Source organism: Zingiber officinale, chromosome 4A (genome assembly GCF_018446385.1).
Source record: "Zingiber officinale cultivar Zhangliang chromosome 4A, Zo_v1.1, whole genome shotgun sequence".
NCBI lineage: Eukaryota > Viridiplantae > Streptophyta > Magnoliopsida > Zingiberales > Zingiberaceae > Zingiber > Zingiber officinale.
Window position 1 is genome coordinate 95,547,310 of NC_055992.1, and position 18,312 is coordinate 95,565,621.

Genomic DNA, 18,312 nt, shown 5'->3' on the forward strand with positions numbered 1-18,312 from the left:
TTGTTTAGTCAATGTAACCATTCCAAACCCCTCAAAATACATTTGTATACATAAAAAGGGTGTTTTCATGTTGAAAACAAGGATGGATTGGTTAAGGAAGACTAAATTGAAGTTTAGGTTGAGGTTTGTTTCAAATCTTGAACATTTGAAACTCAAAACTTCTAAATTTGGGTTTCCTAAAGGTTTAGGGACTCCAAGTCATTGTTGGTGCAATGACAGAAGTTACCACCATGTCTTTAGAGGGAGAAACTCTTTAAAGACATGAAACATTATTTTTCATGAACCTTGGAGGGTGGTTAACCTTCTTTAGAGAAAATGCTCATGAATGAGCATTTGAACTTGAAATGCGGAGTGGATATCCTCATTATTTCAAGTGGTATTTCAAGTGGTTGAAAAATGCTCAAGGTTGGGCATTTGTCTATATTGCGGAAGAATGTAGGGAAAATGAAGGGTATGGGTCCTTCATTATGATGTTGATTACAACCTTGAGAAACTCTTCAGGGGGAGAGTTTTTAAAAAGGGATAAAGGTTCCACGAGTGCAGTTGTAACCAATGATGAGTATCTCTTCAGGGGGAGAGATAGTGTTTGTTTGATGTATGCCAATAGAGGGAGAATGTGTGGTTTAAGTTAGACCTTCATTACCTATGGGGGAGGTCATAGGGGGAGAATGAAGGGAACCAACATTCATACTTTTGCATGAAGAGAGTTAAGGCTATGGGATTAGCTTAACTCAAAGTGGTCTTAACTTAAAGGTATTGTCAAACATCAAAAAGGGGGAGATTGTTGGTGCAATATCCCTTAGGTCAAGGTTGACTGAGTTGACCAAGCTTGAGTCTTGGTCTTAGTTTTGATGTTTGACAATACATGTAGACACATGGATAATGCAGGTGCAGTTGTTCATGTGGGGAGATTCTGATCAGGGACTGATCAGTGTGGATGAAGAAGAGTCAAGTAGGTCAATGGTGACCGGATACCTGACTGGGAAGTCCTGGTGAGTGAAGCCAGGCACAAGGAAAGTCCTAGCGAGTGAAGCTAGGCAGATTGGAAGTCCTAGTGAGTGAAGCTAGGCAGAAGAGAAGTCCTGGTGAGTGAAGCCAGGCAGAAGGAAAGTCCTGGTGAGTGAAGCCAGGTAGAAGAGAAGTTCTAGTGAGTGAAGCTAGGCATATTGGAAGTCCTAGTGAGTGAAGCTAGGCAGAAGAGAAGTCCGAGTGAGTGAAGCTAGGCAGATTGGAAGTCCTGGTGAGTGAAGTCAGGCACGAGGGAAAATCCAGATGGGTCAAGGTTGACCAAACATCAGGTGAAAGTCCAAGTAGGTCAAAGGAATTGACCGGATACTTGGCAAGAGGAAGAAAGTCCAAGTAGGTCAAAGGAATTGATCGGATACTTGGCAAGAGGAGAAAAGTCCAAGTAGGTCAAAGGGATTGACCGGACACTTGGTGGGGAGTCCTGGCAGGTCAAGGGAGTGACCAGATGCTAGGCAGGATGTACCAACAGGTCAAGATTGACCGGATGTTGGTTTGAGAGGCTTGAGGCTTGGTTTTGGGCCAAAATCAAGAGCTGGATCGATCAGTGGATCGATCCAGGCTTTTCCCAGCGCACATAAAGCCTCTGGATCGATCAGTGGATCGATCCAGAGGTCCCAATCGATCAGTGGATCGATTGGGACGCTACTGCTTTGCGCGATAAGCGCTGGATCGATGCGTGGATCGATCCAGGCGTGTTTCCAGAGCACAGAGGCGCTCTGGATCGATCCGTGGATCGATCCAAAGCCTCCCCGATCGATTGGCAGTTTTCGAATCGATTGGGATCCGACCGTTGCGTCGTATTTGAGCTGCAGGCGGGTGTCTCCTTCGGAAGCACTCCACTGTTTCATCTCAGATCTCTCGCCAGCTCCTCCACAGCGCTCTCAAAGCTCAGATCGCCAGTTCTTGAAGGATCTTGGAGGTTTTCCAAGTCAAGAGGCGGATCAAAGTCAAGAAGAGAAGCTAGGGTTAGGGTTTTCTGTACTCATTGTAAACTTTGCGCTTGTATTTTGTTTCCCTTTCCTTTCTTCTTGTATTGAGAGTCTTGTAGGGCTTCTCCGCCTTCGGTAGTTACCAAAAAGGAGTGTTTCATAGTGGAGGTGTGTGTGCGTGCGTGGATCCTTGGACTAGTCACCTCTTGTGAGGTAGATACCAAGTAAAATCCCAAGTGTTAGCGTTGTATGTTTTTGTTTCTTGTATTTCCGCTGCACATCTTTGAAGAAACAAGCAACGTCAACCACAAAGCACGCGACGAGCTATTCACCCCCCCTCTAGCTACTTTTCGGTCCCAACAAGACCATCATGTCATAATCTATTCCATAGTATTGGAAAAGATTAGTGCATATGATTAGGAAATATTTTTACAACAAGCTGTAAAACAGAGTGGTGATCCATGTCTTGGGTACATGTTTAAGAAAGGATTTGCCTTGACTCTATCACCTTTAGCCTTTTGGGGCATGATCTTTTTTCCAAAATGGTAAAATAGAATACCTTATCTACTTTTTGACAAAATGGTAACGTCGGGCTTCACACGTAAACAACATGTATAATATTCTAACCAAAGGAATTGGAGAGAAAAAAATATGCACGGAGTAAGGTTAAAGATTCATCAATTATACTGCAGTTCGGATAGTGAAACCACCTAGGTAGAATAGCATCATACTGTATGAAACTCAAGTGGTGGTCCTGGATGTATGAATTTAGTTTACATCTAATATGAAGAAACTGTCACTGCTTTCTCCCTTTCTTTTGTAGTGTTTTATGTTTTCTAATTAAATTACATATGGCCAGATAATTTATCTAGATTTAATTTAACGTTGATTGATATGTTGAGCCCATGATCAATAACTACCACCCACCGCATCCTCTATTTTTGTATTATATTAAACTTCATTAAGAGAATACTGAAGTCAGTGATGTATGCCCAACCCTGGATCCTCAATTGTTCACTTATTTGGTTTATGCATAATAAGACTGTAAGCCCGGGCCAGAGCTTGCGTCGACTGTATCTCATTGTCATTGTACCAGTAGTACCTTACACCTGTTGCACCGGAAATCATCAGTGCAAATTACAAGAATCACACTGGTCTATGATTGCCTATTTCAAACCTCTTGCCTGTTTCTCCTACTGCACGCCACACCCAACACATTGCTAGCTTCTCATTTTCGATTCATAATCTCAAGCTTGTTTGCACTGGCTGCGCTACTTCAGTGGCGTAATGCATCTCATTGTCAGCTTTACCAGCATCATGATCACTGCTAATATCCACATATTATTTTGTTGCCAAAATCTAAATTGTGGTCGAGTGCATTGAAAGTATTTACCACTGACGGTAGAAAACCCGGTGTTGCCAACGAATAGATAACGAAAGGCAATGGGATTGATCTACACTTTCCACTACTGGAAGTGATCTCATCTATCTCCCCCCTTTTATCAGATTGAGGAATTTTGTTGCCTATATTGCTTTTTGTACATGCATGTGGTCAAATTTGATTTTTTTCTTTGCCGTAAGATTTTTCTTCATTCGAAGTATTCTTTCATTTTGCATGATGTTAATTGATTATGAATGAGTCTTGTGCAAATTACTTCTATGAAATTTTCTTTCTTATCTTTCAGAGTCATATTGTAAAAACGGACTCAATATATATTACTGGTCATAGATTCAATCACTTCAAGAGGTCATTTATGAAGATTAAGAAAACTCACCTTAAGATTGAATTAAAGGGACAATCTCAATGTAAGTGTGTATAAAGTCCATTATATGTTTGAATGATTCAGATTATTGTTAGAAGGTTATCAATCTCATCCAAATACATGTTTTTCTAATGTATGCTAGGGGGTTCTTTATCAACCAGTGGAAGTATTTTTGAAGCATAGGTGCATTTACATGAATAAATTATGTGTTTAACAATTATTTCTAGATCTTAATTCATGACATTTCCTTTAGAGGATGAGAGATTCATATTCATACACTGACTAAGCAAAATTAGGTGGAATGACTGAAATCTGCGTGCTTGAAATTAATTTTTGATCTGGATCATGAGACTTGCCAGATGACCATTGCCTTCGACCACTTTAGTGAAGGACTAATTCAACGAATGCCTAGGTAAATTCCGATCGTCAATTTTTTCTTTGTCGATAAATTGACATTTGGTATTGTTGTTTTCCAATGTGACAACCTAAAAGGTTCAGGTACGATTATTTTGAAGTAGTGAATAATGACTACACTCATTGGGAGATGTGATTTGAGGAAGTGCAAATCCAACTGCAAACACCAAGGAAACTGATAATTAGCACCCACAAATCTCGTTGCCAAGGAGAAAAAAAACAAAAGTTGTCTCATCAAAAAAATCCATGGCAAGTTAGATATTGCAAAGAACTAAAAAGAATATGATGATTTCATTTCCAGATTACCAAGAGGGAAGGACTGGAATTGGATCTCTTACTGAATGATGTCTACTTTACCCTACGAGGAGTTTCAAGTAAAAGCATCGTTGGATTATACACGTGATTGTCAGATTTTTTTTCCCTTTCCTCTTCACATTCATGGACATGCAATTTGCATTTCCTATTGTTAGAATTATACATGATTTTCGAGTAAAAATCCTATTGAAGTACACATGATTTAGAAAGATCTTGTTTATCTACAGCTGGGTTCGTTCTTGGGTAGATTCATCTGCTTGGATGGGCTGTGTAGACCGATTGAACTAGAAGGGTTCAACAAGTCGAATGTGTTGAACGATTTAATGGTTGGTCTAGTTGAAATGGGCAAACAAGATTAGTTGAGTAGTTAGGTAAATTAGTTTAACTAGTCGAACTAATCAAACAAAATGAATTGAAATCAAACATGTCGAATAAATTTATAAGAAAGTAGAAATATGTCATACAAGTCACTTGAGTTGGTGCAACCAAATGGGATGGTTGAGTTGATCGGCTTGTGGGGTCAACTGGGCTCGGGCTTGGTAGTTTTGGTCTCATTTTTGAAATTAAAAAGGCATCTCAAATTGAATAAATCATAAAAGGTATATTTTTTTACTTGTAAAAAAACCAAAAGATGTTTCCCCAATCATTTTATAACAAAAATATCCATTATTTTAGCGTTGTAGTAGAAACTATTTAACAATTATTATAATATATTTACGATGAGAGTATAGTTCAGATTTAAATGTGAAATAGGTGATTTTTTACATTATACTTAAATTCTAAATCCTAAAATTTTGAACTTTCAATTTTAAATTTTAGATAATATTATATCAAAACACTCTTTATCCACTTGATTAAAATTATTTAAATTTTTTAAAATTATTTTAAATTAATCAAATCACTATAAAACTATTATAGAAGTAACTAAGTAACTACTATAATACTATAACAATATTGTATTAGGTGTTACAAATTGTAGCAATTAAATAATAATTTTTATATGTTGTATTACTATAATAATATGGAAATAAAAAATAACATTGTATCTACTCAACCGTTTCTTTACGTTAATATAAAGATATTTTAGGGATAATTCCTTTTGATTTTTGACTAATTTTGAATTAACTAATTTGATTGAGCTTAGTTGGAGTAGATTAACACTGATTTTTTATTCTGTTTTATTTTTTATTTCTTGTATTTTTTAAAAAAGGAGTTAAATTTTGGGTTGGGCCGTTGGGGTATTTTTAGACCATGAACCATATCATATCATGCGTCTCCCACGTGCGAGGTATCGCTCCCGAACTCCGCCCTCCTCCGCCTCCGTCACGCGTTTGATCTCGTCGGAGGTGCTCTAATATCACCGGAGATGCGATCGATGGCTGGAAAGCGCTTGTGGTGGCTAGCTCGTCCCTAGCCCTCTCTTCCTCTTTCTCTCATAGTGGCATTCCCTCTTACACCGTCTTCTTCTCTAGCCCTAGACGCCGGAACCTTGGTGTTCCTCTTGTACCCGCCGTCGACTACCTCTTTTCTCAACCTTGTCATCGCCTTCCGGAAGGGGAGGCACGAGGGTTTCCTTCAAGGTTGATTTTGACAGCAACATCTTCAAGGAGTGACATAACTACAGCAAGGCTTATTTTGACCTAGGTAAATTCCTTTTTTTTTCCGGTATTTATTTTTATGGGATTATTGATCCAAAGGGAAATTGCACTCCAACATGAAGTTTATAGAGTTTTGAAGGTTGTTTATAGTGTTTTTATGTGCTTATTTCAGCACATTTGGATTTGAGGTTGAGTCATCCTATTGTGTTTAATTGGTGAAGAAGTTCTTGAGACAGTACTGATCTAGGGAGGTACTGTTTGCTCTTGGTCAATACTATATAGTGTCTCTTGATCAACAGTAATTGAAAAAAGAGATGGATGAGGTGCTTGGCCTACTTAGTGGTAAATCAGAATGCTATTAATCACATGCAATAGCATGGTTGTGCTGCTGATGCCACAATAAATCTTAGGCAATGAGGAGGTAGAGTTGGCTCGAGTAATTGAGTTTGTCAAAATAAATTTTTTTGACCAAATGTTAACCTATTAAATCCTTTTTTTAATGATTCAATGAACTTTCAATCAATTTAATTTATTTTCATGGTGTTAATTTGCTTATTTCTAGGTAATTTCTTGGAGCCTCTACTTTTTCTATACTTCTCCATCAATCTAAATGAGATAGCTGACTTCTCAGAAAATATTAGATTGACTTTTGCTTATACCGACCTAACTTGGGTGATCCATATCGATATGAACTGATTTTGATAACTGTGGCTTAGCTAATATGAATACTGTAATATGGAGCTGATGCCTTTATTTTTGTAATGAACAATTTCCATATTGCTATACCCTTATATGTGTATAACATTCTTTAAATCGTTTTGTCAAGATTTTTATTTAGACTTCCAAGTGTATCCTGAGTCATAACTATTTTTTCTGTAATAATTTTCTTCAGGAGCTTTCTAGAAAGTAAGAATTACTTACTATAAAAATTCAATTAAAGTATCTACTAATTGTATTATGCAAGGATTGAACACCTTATGGCTTTGCTAAAGTAAAACTGGAATAGTAATAAATTGGTGATGTTATACTAACCTGAAAGCATTACTGAACATATGTCCATGTTCCTCAGCTCCATATTACTGAACATATGTCCATGCTCTGAACATTGAGTTGTTTCTTTTATCAGTTTCTCATTTTATTGTTGTGAAATCTGATTTATAAACTTATAACTTGTGAACTTGCCGATTGATTCGAAAAGTGATACAAATGGGCTTATTTCTTATATGTCAGGTCTGGTCAGTGTAAAATATCAGACAAATATCAGTTTTTTTTGTCTGTTTGAGGAGGAAAAGCTGTCTACAATTCGTTGCTCGGTTTGGATTTCAGATGTCTGTGTGATGGCTCGATGTGGTCGGTTTTTCTTGATTTCTTCATTTGCTGTGCGACAACGAATTTCATTGCCTTGCAGTCCTTATCGGAACTTAACTGATTCACCAGAGCTCCCTGATTGGTTTAGGCATCCACATGACCAGCATAATTATGTGGACGCCGATGATTTTGTGCTCCAGACTAAGTTGGAATTTTTGGAAGCTAGTGATTCCAAAAGGAAAACCACCGACTCTAGGTTAGATTATGGAAAGGAGCCTTGCAATATAGACGATAATGATGTTGATAAGATATGTAAAGTTTTAAGGTTGAACTTCACGTCTTTTGAAGATCTCTTCCAAGCTTTTGTTGGTTGCAATGTAGAAATTTCTGAGGCTTTGATCAATATGATATTGAAGAGATTTAGCAATGACTGGTTTACAGCCTTTGGCTTCTTTAGGTGGGCTGGTGCTCGAGCAAGTTTCAAACACTCTTCTATTTCTTATGATATGATGGTTGACATTTTAGGGAAATCGAAACAATTTGATGTGATGTGGAGTTTGATCAATGAGATGGTTTGTCTTGGAGGGTGTCACTAACTACCATGACCAAGGTGATGAGAAGGCTTGCTGGAGCCGGTAGGTGGGGCGATGCCATAAAGACTTTCAAAAGCATTGAGAGCTTTGGTGTTAGGAAAGATACCATTGCTATTAATGCATTATTAGATACCTTGTGTAAGGAGAAGAGTGTTAAGCATGCAAGAGATGCATTTTTGGAATTGAGGGATGAAGTACAACCTAATGCTAGTAGTTTTAACATTTTGATTCATGGATGGAGCAAAGCACGAAAAATTGAAGAGGCTATAAGAATGATTGAGGAAATGATAGAATTTGGTTATACCCCTTGTGTGATTACATTCACTTCTCTGATTGAAGGCTATTGCTTGGAAAAGAACTTTAGAATGGCCTGTGCAATTCTTAATGAGATGCGTGGGCATGGGTGTCAACCCAATGTTGTCACATATACTATAATAATGCATTCTTTGGCTAAGGACAAAGAAATTCAAGAAGCCTTGCTGGTATTTGAGATGATGAAGGATGATGGTTGTGCTCCAGATACCTCATTCTATAATTCTTTGATTTTTTTGATGGCGAAGTCAGGGAAATTGCGAGATGCACATCACATATTTGAGCAAATGTGCAAAAACGGCATCTTACCAGATGTGACCACATTCAATACCTTAATTTCAGCTTCCTGTGATTACTCTGAGGCAGAGAATGCTCTAAAGCTTGTCTTCTCAATGCAAGAATTTGATTGCAAGCCTGACATCAAAACTTACACACCCTTATTGAAACTTTGTTGTAAATGGAAATGGGTGTGAGTCCTTTTGTATTTACTTGGGCACATGTTTAAGAAAGATATTAGCCTTGACTCTAGTGCATATAATCTGTTGGTGCTTGGACTTTGTCGAAATGGCAAAATAGAACAATCTTGTTTATTTTTTGAGAAAATGGTTATGACAGGGTTCACACCTAAACAAAACACATACTGTATTCTAATCAAGGAACTGGAAAGAAAGAATATGGATAGAGTAAAGTTAAAGATACAACAATGCATGCTGCAGGCTGGGACAATGAAACTAGGTGGTTTTCAGCAATTGTATAAGCATCATAATGAATGAAGGCCATGTGGTTGCTGATGGAAGTCATATTTGAGTAATCTCATTTTTGTTTTACGACGTAATTGTTGTGATTTAAGCTTGTTCTTTTTCCAGTCTATATTTATTGCTTTCTATCTTTGAGTAATCTCATTTGTGGTTTACGAGGTAATTGTTGTGATTTAAGCTTGTTCTTTTTCCAGTCTGGATTTATTGCTTTCTTCAGGGTGTTTTATTGATTTCTATTAGTCCCCACCGACTGTCCACGCCATTGTGAGGGAGTAAATTTGATATTGAACAAACCCCATGTGGGAGGGCATTTTTCACCGGCTTTGTCGGGATTCAACCCTTGCTCCATACTGCAAATCTGTTATATTGTTACCGGCTCAGCTACGCCTTGTGGGCATTTCAGTTCTAATTTAGTTATGAGGCGAATCTGTTAAGCATTTATGCAATGCTTGCGGAAACTCTTTAAGAGGACTAATACGTTGATGAGTTACAACTGTGTGTGAACATTAATTGTCATATCTACATATCCAAAGTGTAGAGTGTTTTTGATTCTATGTATTGATGATCTAGATGTCAATCTCTCTTTCCTACATAATAACAGTTTGTTTGAACTTGCATCATTGGAATGAACTGAAGGAGCTACATCTTGTGTTTGATGGAATCAGTGATTCTTTGGCTATTAGTTGGAATAAATATTACAATAAGCACATGAAATGATTTATCGGGTTAAACCAATTTAGAAGCATGAGTAAAAATACTAACAAAAAATTATCCATTAGTACAATAAGCAAGTAAAGTATGAGCTAATCTAATAGATTGAATCCCAATAAGAATATCTCTGATCTAGAGTCCCGCAATAGTTCTCGGTCGTGAAAGTGGAATGAAATATCAAACCACAATAGTCCTCCCATGGATGATTGTGTTTCTTCTGTAACATGAGCCACTAGTGTTGTTTATGGACTTGATCTCTATCATTTCTGACAAAATTGTTGTCTCTTTTAACATCTATTTAATTTTTTTTTTTTTTTTAGTTTTTGTTTTTGCAGACACTAGCTATTGTCAAGGAAGAAAACAATTGAGATCCCAATTCCACATCAATTCATGTATGTTCTATGTGGAACACCCTGATTGTTAACTCTGTTTCATGTTGTTGATGATAAGAAATTTCCTGTTCAATTTGGACGTGAGGTAATTTGTACAATGTCACATTTACCTTGTATTGGTTTTCCCCCTTGTCTTTGTTTAACAATAACATAACACATGTAGGGTCATAGGACTTTTTTGTTTGATAATCCACGAGTCAGGGCCTTGGACTCAACTAATCCTGGAGGTGGGTGTCCTTCCTCTTGGTTCGCCCACCGGGTAAATCCGGAAGCACAAGCGGTTCTACGCTCAACATCCAACTTACTAGATTTTTCACCCCATTGCAGGAAAATGCCCTACAGTGTGCCGTAGTTAGGATTCGAACCATGGGTGTTTGAGAGTATGTTGAATGCTTTTACCGTTACACCATAGGGAATATTTGATTTGGTGCTTTAGATGCTCAAAATGTTTTGATTACTTAGTTTGTCATCATAGTCAATCGTGCACCATATTTGTCTTAATTATTTGAGATTGAACACAAACTTTTACCTCCATCGAGAATTCATGATTATTGATTTATACAATATTGGCTGACAATGGTCGTCTATGCTTAACTCAATTCATAGCCTTTTTTTCATTCGGACTTGGAACTATCATTGACTGTCGTTTTCATGGCTCAGTTATTTTGCCAAATTATTATATTATGTATATTTTTTCTATCAATTCTTCATAATTTACCTAGAAACTGCGAGACTATAGTTTGTTATTGATGACGATAAGAGCTGGTAAAGTGTTGCAGGTGATGGCAGGCATGTTAAATATGGCAGATCGAGCTGATTGGAGAAATTGTAAGCTTAGCAAGCAAGAAGAAGAACAAATGGCAAGAGAATTCAAGGAGGGATTTGATGCTTTTGATCCTGTAGATTGATTTAGTAGAACCCTTCTTCTGGTAATTACTCGTTTAACCAAGATCTCCAACAAGGATTTCTGATACCTAGACATCTTCAAAGTTCTTGCACAGAATTTTGAGATAAATATGACTTTCCCATTTTATTCACCATCATTTGGTTTTAGATGTCATTGGTTGGTTGTTGACTAAATGTTTGAGCCAAAGTCGATTTATGTATTTCATCATCATTTAACACGGGCCGTGCAGTTTATCATAAAGTTAAATTAGTGGTGCCTATTATTGTTAAATTTTGATATTGAGTAGAGTATTCATTATTCGAATCCTAATGTTCTTAAATTTTAAAACTAATTTTTTTTTAACATCTCTCGAGTTTCAATAAATAATATATTTTTTATTGTAAAAAATGTGATATTTTTTTCAACAGATTTTAATAACTAGTTTTTCACTAACACCTTGATTTTTCTTTGTTGTGGGGTTGGTCTCCTTGGGCTTCTTCTTGCCCTTAAGTGTCACTTGACCTTTATTCTTGACCAATTTTGGATACTTATTCTTGCAGTGTCCTTTTTTCCTACACTCAAAGCATATAATATGATTTTTATTATTAATTGAAATAATTACACCTTCACGTGTAGGAATGACACTTGAATCTCCATTTGACTTTTCTTGATTTGTGGAGGTGACACCATCTTTTTCTTCTTCGCATGACCTGGAAGTAGAAGCTTCTCTTTCTTCTTGGTTCGGTCTCATTCAATGTCACTCTCCTTCAATCCTAGAGGTGGAGGCTTCGTCATCTTTATTCTCTTACACATGAAACAAAGAGTATGTTCCCTCTTTGTTCTTTTGATTGCACTTCTTTGAGGATGAAGCGTCTTGGACTTCTTCTTCGGAAGTTGAGCATCTTTCAACTTCGATGTCCTTTTCCTCTTGGTCTTGATCCAATGATCTGCCCTCTTTGGATTCTTCTTGATTTGGTACAGTGGAGGGTTCTTCATGAAGCTTGGCCAATTTGTTCCACAATTCTTTTGCATCTCCAAATTATCCAATTTTGCATAGAATTGGACTTGGCAATAAACTAACCAATAATTTGGTTATCTTGTCATTTGCCTCGCACCTTTGGATTTGCTCTTGACTCCATTTGCTCTTCTTAAGGATCTTTTCTTTTGAATTCTTTGGAGCTTCGAAGCCTTCCATTACAGCAAACCATTGCTCTATCTCCATTATAAGAAAATTTTTTATCCTTGATTTCCAAGAATCGAAGTTCGTCATTGTAAATGATGGAGGCACCCTTGTGTCGAATCCGAGTCCATCTCGAAATTCCATCTTGAAGTTGAGCTCTTGACAAATTCTTTAACTTGATGAATTTTGCTCCAACTTCTTCACCCTCTAGCTTTGTTGCCCCTTCTGGCGATGATTCCGTTGAAAAATGATCTCGCTCTGATACCACTTGTTAGGGTCGATATGTAGCTAGAGGGGGGGTGAATAGCTCGTCGCGCTCGTCATTGCTTATTTCTTGGTGATGATATGCAGCGGAAAGAACAAGAAACACAAATACAACGCTAACACTAGGATTTACTTGACATCCACCTTAAGAAGAGGTAACTAATCTAAGGATCCACACGCGACACACACTCCACTAGTAGAAACACTCCTTTACGGTAACTACCAAAGGCGGAGAAGCCTTTTACAAACTCATACAACAACAAGAAGAAAAGAAGAAGCAAATACAAGTAAATCTTACAAGATTTTATATAATGAACCCTAGCTAGCTTCTGCTTCTTATTTGAAACGCCTCTTAACCTTGGAAGTGCAAAAACACCTTACTCCAAGAAGCTTCAAGAATTGGCGGTGAGCTCTGGAAATGTCGCAGTGAAGTGTCGAGAAGGATCGGGCGAAGTATGTTGGGTTCTTCGGGCCGCGAAAATCGCTTTTTCGCGTCGCGGAAACCCCGAGTCACCCAAAGCCATGGATCTCGTGCAAAGATTCGTAAACAAAATTTTCGAAAAACCTTTTCTTGTACGAGTTTGTAAAAAACTTTAGATCTACACTAAAGTTAAGATCATTACCCTTGTAGCGAAGCCCTTCGCGTTCCCGCTTGTCCAAGATGTCGCCGGATCTCTAGTTGTCAAAGTAGACAACCTCTATATGTATCCACACGGACACAAGTAGAAGGAGATGACCAAAACACAAGGTGTGCTAGCACCAATGGAGTGTTCGGCCAAGGAATGGGAGAAGGAGAAGAGAGAGCTTCCAAGGGAGAAGAAGAGTGAATCAATCAATGAGAGGAAATTCAAAAAACCTCTTAGCCATCAAGTGGCCGGCCACTCTAGGAGGTGTAACCCCCACATTAATTCCAATTAATGTGGAGACCATTAAGAGTTGTAACCCCCATGAGGTGGCACTCTAGGATGATGTGGATCAACACTATTGGTCCACATCTTGTCACCTTACTAAATGACATGGCAACAAGTGTAACCTCCTCATTTAATGTGGGCTGGCCATATTAAATGCTATGGAGGCTTGTAACCTCCATGAGGTGGCACACATTGATGATGTGGAGCAATCCTATTGGTCCACATCTTGCCAACTCACTAGTGATGTGGCAAAAAATCAAGTCAAACATGACTTTTTCTCTTCCTCTCAAATCAAGTCAAACTTGATCAAATCTCTCTCATGGTTGATCTAATCCAACCATATGATTCAAGACAACTTAATATAACGAATCTAATTTATTAAATTAAGTTGATTTAATGAGTCATAATCTAAATTAGACTCATTGAATACATGAATCAACTTGAGTCCAACTCAATTAGCCCAATTTGGATTACTCTTAATCCAATATGATTCATCAAATGAATCTAATCCTCTTGGTTCATCATATGAACCAAATCTCCATCTAATTGTCCTTAGTGTGTGACCCTATAGGTTCTTGTAACGTTGGCAATGCCCTAAACCCATTTAGGAGCATAAGTAATGAGCGGTATCTAGCAACACATCATTACTACCCAAGTTACAAGAATGTCGAGATCCAACATCACCTTGTGACTACTAATTGTGACTCCTCACAATATATGACATTGTCCTTCTATCATAGACATCTAGATTGATCAATATGAGGCATAGACCGTGTCATCCTCTAATCAATCTAAATCTTGAACTCCAAGTAGACTCACTCGATCAAATGAGCTCAACATCTAATGTTGACTCATTTGGGCATGGCCATGCACTTAGTGGTCTCACTCTATCAAGAATACCGATGTCGCTCCCGTCATATGGGAGGGATAGATCCCATCTACATCACTCACATCCCTCTACATAATTCGTTATATATCCAGTAATTGCCTTTATAGTCCACTCTGTTACGGGTGACGTTTGACGAAACCAAAGTACATAACTCCTTATGTAGGGATCTATGGTGACTTCAGGTCTAAGGACTAGTAGTCATACTAATAGCCACATGAGAAAGTATATGACACTCATATAACGATCCATGATACTTTCTCATGGCGGGTCATTCAGTATACATTCTCCAATGTATACCCATGTGTCAGCTTGATATCTCTATATCCATGACTTGTGAGATCAAGTCATCGAGCTGACCTACATGCTAGTCTTATTGCATTAACATTGTCCCTGAATGTTAATACTTGACTAGGAATGATTTAGAATAGTGTTCCCTATATCATCTCACTATCGATTCAACTAATCGATTGATATAGGTATGAACCTTCTACTCAAGGACGCTATTATACTTAGTCTATTTGGCACTAATACAAATAAGTATAATAACCAAACAAATGCATTTATTAATATACAAGAATATGATACAATGAGTCTTTACAATCATCAAATGATTGGCTCTAGGGCTCTAACTAACAATCTCCCACTAGCACTAGTGCTAATCAGTATAGACTCTAAGGCCTAATGACCTAGTGTGACCATCATGCTTTCTCTGTGCCAAAGCCTTGGTCAAGGGATCTGCGATGTTAGCCTCTGTAGATACTCTGCAAATCTTCACATCTCCTCTATCGATAATCTCTCGAATGAGATGGAAACATTGTAGAACTGCTGTGACCTCTGCCAGCTTATAGCACTACCATTCAAGCAAAACACGAACCTCGACTGTGATCTTTAATCATCCTGATCGGTCTGGAAGCTGGCATCACTGTAACCCTTTATAGTTAGCTCATCATTGCCTCCATATATCAAGAAATATTCTTTAGTCCTTCATAAGTACTTAAGAATATTCTTGACCACTTTCCAGTGACTTTCACCTGGATCTGACTGGTATCTGCTCGTCATGCTCAAAGCATACGAGACATCAGGTCGAGTACATAGCATGGCGTATATGATAGACCCTATGGTTGAGGCATAAGGGATCTGATCCATGCGGTCTCTCTCCTCTCTAGAAGAAGGACCTTGAGTCTTCGAAAGACTCACGCCATGTGATATAGGCAAAAATCCCTTCTTGGAGTTTTGCATGGCAAACCGAAGGAGTACCTTGTCAATGTATGTACTCTGACTTAGGCCAAGCAATTTCTTAGATCTATCTCTATAGATCTGTATCCTTAGAATGTGGGATGCCTCACCTAAGTCCTACATTGAGAAGCAACTCCCTAGCCATGTCTTGACAGACTGAAGCATATGGATGTCCTTCCCAATGAGTAGTATGTCATCCACATACAATATGAGGAAGACAACTATATCCCCTACAACCTTCTTGTAGACACAAGGTTCATCTTCGTTCTTGATGAAACCAAACTGTTTGATTGCATCATCGAATCGAGATTCCAGCTCCGAGAAGCTTGCTTTAGTCCAAAAATGGACCTATGCAGCTTGCATACTCTACTAGTATGCTGTGGATCTACAAAACCCTCAGGTTGTGTCATGTACACATCCTCGAGCAGGTTTCTATTCAGAAACGCGATTTTGACATCCATCTGCCATATCTCGGAATCTGGTCTCATCACAGCTTCCTGATAGGTGGTAGGCTCATCTTCTATGAGCACAATGTCATCATGGTCAGACAAGAGAAATGAGTATCTCTCAGGCTGACGACGTACCCTATCAGACCTGCGAAGAGGTATGTCTACTTGAACCGGTTGTTGTTCCTCAACTCCTTGTGGAACAACATCATCCACAACACTTTGTGGTTCCAGTTCAATTTCCATCGAGACATCAGTGCTATTGTTCGCATCTTGAACTTCTTCAAGATCGAACGCGCTCCCACTAGTCTTTCTAGAAACAAAATCCCTTTCTAGAAAGACCCCAGTCTTTGCCACAACTACCTTGTGCTGACTGGGAATGTAGAAGTAATATCCCTTAGTTTCCTTGGGATATCCGATGAAATAGCACTTGTCGGATTTGGGTCCTAATTTGTCTGAGACTTGACGTCGTACGTAAGCCTCACAGCCCCAAATCTTCATGAAAGACACCTGGGCATCTCTCCCAGTCCATATCCTATATGGTGTCTTTATCACGGCCTTGGATGGAACTCGGTTGAGAATGAAAGCTGCCATGTCTAGAGCATATTCCCATAGATATGTCGGAAGATCTGTGTGACTCATCATAGATCGTACCATATCTAATAAGGTACGATTCCTCCTTTCGGATACACCATTCCACTGTGGTGTTCCAGGAGGAGTGAGTTGAGATAAAATCTCACACTCAGCTAAGTAGTCACGAAACTCATGGCTTAAGTATTCACCACCTCGATCTGATCGAAATACCTTAATACTCTTGCCAAGCTGGTTCTGTACTTCATTCTTGAATTCTTTGAATTTTTCAAAGGATTCAGATTTATGTGTCATCAAATACACATAACCATATCTACTGAAGTCATCAGTAAATGTGATGAAGTACCTATAACCGCCTTTAGCAGCAACATTGAAAGAGCCACATACATCACTATGTATGAGTCCTAACAAATCAGTTGCTCTCTCGCTGTGCCCACTAAAGGGAGTCTTGGTCATCTTGCCTCGTAGGCATGACTCGCATATCTCATATGATTCAAAATCAAATGAGTCCAACAAACCATCCTTATGGAGTTGGGATAAGAGTTTGTCATTTATATGACCTAAGCGACAGTGCCAAAGGTAAGTTTGGTTCATGTCATTAGACTTGAACCTCTTGGTATTTACGTTATAGATAGGGCTTTCAAGGTCTAGAATATAGAGTCCGTTTATCAGAGGTGCACTACAATAGAACATATCGTTTAAGTAGACAGAACAACATTTGTTCTTTATAATAAACGAGAAACCTTTCTTGTCCAAACAAGAAACTGATATAATGTTCTTAGTTAATGCAGGCACATAACAATAATCGACTAACTCTAGTACAAGCCCAGAGGGCATAGATAAACAGTAAGTCCCTACAGCAACAGCAGCAACCCGTGCTCCATTGCCTACTCGTAGGTCCACCTCGCCCTTTGTCAATGCCTTGCTATTTCTCAGCGCCTGCACATCAGTACAAATGTGAGAAGCACATCCAGTATCTAATACCCATGATATAGAAATAGTTAGATTGACTTCTATAACATATATACCTGAAGTGGAAGTCTCACTTCGCTTCTTCTTAAGATCCTCCAAGTATACCTTGCAGTTCCTCTTCCAGTGTCCGGTCTGACCGCAGTGGAAGCAAGTAGCATCCTTGGCGACCCCTCCTTTAGGCTTCAGTGCCTTGCCTTTGCCCTTGGTTTGGGACTTTCCCTTACCTTTGGGCTTGCCCTTGCCCTTGTGCTTCTGGACCATCGAATGGGCTTAACCTTCTTAAGGTTAATCTCGGTAGTTCGTAACATACTAAGTAGCTCGGGTGGCTTGTCAATCTCGTTCATGTTATAGTTGAGAACGAATTGACTATAGCTATCCGCCAAGGACTGCAAGATCGTAGCCAGCTCTTGGCCAAGTGGGAACCCAGTCTTTGTAGGTTCTCTATGTACTCAATCATCTTGAGTACATAAGGACCTCGCTGAGATCGACATCTTGCACTGAAAAGTGCCTTAGAGATCTCAAATCTCTCATGCCTCGCTTGTCCTCGATATAGTTGGTGAAGATGCTCAACCATATCGTGGCGCCCATCAACTCGTGTTGCTTCAGTCCGAGTTCATGGTCGCAAGCATTAGACAGGACACATCTAATGCGTCGTCTTGATGCTTCTTGTAAGCATCTTTGTCTGCTCGCGGGGCATTGGCAGGAGGAGCCTCCGGAATGGGCTGCTCCAGAACGTACAGTTTACGTTCCTGGGTGAGAACTATTCTCAAGTTCCTGTACCAGTCCAGGAAATTCGCTCTGTTGAGCTTGTCCTTCTC

At 38.8% G+C, this 18,312-nt stretch overlaps 1 pseudogene; it reads left to right on the forward strand.

Moving 5' to 3' along the window:
- Nucleotides 1-5,685: 5,685 nt before the first annotated feature.
- On the forward strand, nucleotides 5,686-11,299 carry LOC121970249 (annotated as a pseudogene).
- Nucleotides 11,300-18,312: the final 7,013 nt, after the last annotated feature.